This window comes from Nycticebus coucang, chromosome 20, assembly GCF_027406575.1.
Source record: "Nycticebus coucang isolate mNycCou1 chromosome 20, mNycCou1.pri, whole genome shotgun sequence".
NCBI lineage: Eukaryota > Metazoa > Chordata > Mammalia > Primates > Lorisidae > Nycticebus > Nycticebus coucang.
Genome location: NC_069799.1, coordinates 25284821 through 25287734, shown reverse-complemented (window position 1 = coordinate 25287734; position 2914 = coordinate 25284821). Strand labels below are relative to the sequence as shown.

At 44.7% G+C, this 2914-nt stretch overlaps 1 pseudogene across 1 annotated transcript; it reads left to right on the top strand.

Moving 5' to 3' along the window:
- Window positions 1-496: 496 nt before the first annotated feature.
- LOC128573110 (actin-related protein 2/3 complex subunit 1A-like) lies at window positions 497-2708 on the top strand (annotated as a pseudogene). Its single transcript, XR_008376313.1, has 2 exons — window positions 497-1235; window positions 1754-2708. The product of XR_008376313.1 is annotated as an actin-related protein 2/3 complex subunit 1A-like (transcript).
- Window positions 2709-2914: the final 206 nt, after the last annotated feature.

Genomic DNA, 2914 nt, shown 5'->3' with positions numbered 1-2914 from the left:
AAACACACACTGGAATGTCCATAGTGGGCCATCTCCCAACATTGACCATCTCCCAAAGCTGACCTGATTTGCATAGAGTAGACATGCACCAGATGTGTACAAGGTACAGCCGGCCTGGTTCCTTATGCTAATCACCTCTGTATGTTGACAAGTTTGTTACAGTCCCTGAAGTGGTCAACTTTCAGAGGTTCTGCTACATGTGTAGGTGTCTGTGTCTGTGTGTGTATGAATAAGCATATCCTAAGCCAGAGATAATTATAAGAGTTATTTTGTAGCAACAGAGACACTAATGTATCCTCAGGAATACTATAAACTCCTGAATGACATAATATATTTAAGAAATGTAGGCCAGTGACAGTGGCTCATTCCTGTAATCCTAGAACCTAGCAAAGGCTGGTGGATTGTCCTGAGCTCAGGAGTTTGAGACCAGCCTGTGCCGGAGTTAGACCTTGTCTCTAAAAAAACAAAAAGAAAAGCCATGTATTGTGGCAGGTGCCTATAGTCCCAGCTGAGGCAGGAGAATCTCTTAAGCCCAAGAGTTTGAGCTTACTGTGAGCTGTGATGCCACAACACTCTACCAGGGGGTGACAAAGTGAGACTTTGTCTCTAGAATAAAATAAATATGAAATGTAGCCTTCTGAGCCTCGGTCCTTCACCCCCTCCCACTGAGCCTGTTCCCATCTACTGACCAGAGTCTGTGAATTCTCCATTCTGATTCCATCCGCCCTTCCCCCACCCCAGCTATCCATTGTTTGAAAACTCTAAGAATAATCTCACTGCATCAGTTTTTACTAGAACCAATCACCTGTCATGCCTGGAACAAGGATCGTACCCAAATTGCCCTTAGCCCCAATAATCACGAAGTGCATATCTTTAAGAAAAATGAGAGCCAGTGGATAAAAGCTCATGAACTCAAGGAGCACAACAGACATATCACAGGTATTGACTGGGCTCCCAAAAGCGACCGCATCGTCCCTTGTGGGGCAGACTCAATCCCTATGTCTGGAGTCAGAAAGATGGTGTCTGGAAGCCAACTCTGGTGATTCTGAGAACTAATCACACAGCCACTTTTGTGAATTGGTCCCCCTAAGAGAACAAATTTGCTTTGAGAAGTGGACCATGACTCATTTCTGTTTGTTACTTCGAGTCTGAAAATGGCTGGTGAGTAAGCACACACATTAAAAAGACGATTCGCTCCACAGTCAATCCTCAGCTTGGATTGGCATCCCAACAATGTTTCCTGACAGTAGATCATGTTGTCATAACTGACCCAGCAAAAAGACCCCTAAAGGCCACTGACTGTCTTAGCCTGAGTCCCCGCATGTCTCAACCCCCCGCTCCGTGGGTTAATTCCTCAAACAAGTTTCAGAACAGAACAAGGAAGTTCCGTGAGTTCCCAAGAACTCCTAGCAACAGGTAACAATGGGAAAACTTACCCCAACTCCCTAGCAATGGGTAAACAATGATGAAAAAAATTATCTACACAAAGTTCCCAGGCTACTTTATCTCCCAAGCTATCTTCATGCCAACAGCCACGCTATAGCCCCCCTGACTATAACCCCATCCCTGAGCTAACAGACCACTTTCTGCTTCTATTTTTACTTAACTCGCCAGGTAGCACAAAAAGGGTATAAAAGACAGCCTGCTTTTCTCTTCAGGGCCATTTGCCCTTTGGGGCAGCAGCCCACCTGTGCAGGTGTAATACATCACCATCTGATTCATACCTGAAGTGGGGTCCAAGTTTTTCTTCCAGGTGGCAAATGAGTTATAACAATGTGACTTCAAATGCAGAGTGTTTTCTGCCTATATTAAAGAAGTGGATGAAAAGCCAGTGAGGTATACCCTGGGGCAGCCAGTTGCCTTTTGATCAGCTGATGTCAGAGTTAGGGGGCAGTTGCACAGGTGGCTGGGTCCATGGGGTCAGCTTCTCCGCCAGTGGGAGCCGCCTGGCCTGTCATGACAGCACCGTGTCTGTTGCTGATGCTTCAAAAAGTGTACGGGTCTCAACTATGAAAACAGAGTTCCTATCACTCCTGAGTGTGTCATTTGTCTCAGAGAATAGGGTCATGGCTGCTGGCCAATGCTCTTTAACTACGATGATCGCGGCTGCTTGACCCTTGTGTCCAAGTTAGACATTCCAAAACAGAGCATCCAGCGCAACATGTCTGCCATGAAACGTTTCCGCAACATGGACAAGAGGGCCATGACCGAGGACTGTAATACAGCCCTGGAGAAGCTGCACCCGAATAGCATCACTCAAGTGTCTACTTATGAGGTGAACAAGCAAGACTGTCGCAAATTTTGCACTACTGGCATTGACGGAGCCATGACAATTTGGGATTTCAAGACCTTAGAATCTTCTATCCAGGGCATCCGGATAATGTGAAGCTGAGTGAGCCGCTGCCATCCAGAATGACAAACAGTCGCTGACCGCAGCTCTGCCATTGGATGGAGAGGAAAGCCAGCCACAAGGAAACACTGAAAACACATATCATACAAATATTGTGTGGTTTTGTTTGAGTATAAAAATGGTGAAAGTATTGGTTTTTTTAAACAAGCAGTGATTTTTTTTTTTTTTTTTTTGCTATTTCATTCCATTCTTGACCAAAGCTTCTCTTTAAGTAGTTTATTTTGGAGAATTGTCACACTAACTTAAAGGAAAGAGTGAGGGAGATATGTAAATTTGTCCAGTAGAAAATTAAATTAAAATACCACCAAAAAAAAAAGAAAAGAAAAGAAATGTAGCTGCTGGATGTAGGGGATCATACCTCTAATTCTAACACTCGGGGAGGTCAAGGCAAATAGACTGCTTGAGCTCATTAGTTCAAGACCAGCCTCAAGCAAGAGGCAGACACCAACTCTACTAAAAATTCCAAACTAGCCAAATGCAGTGGACAGAGCCTGTAGTCCCAGC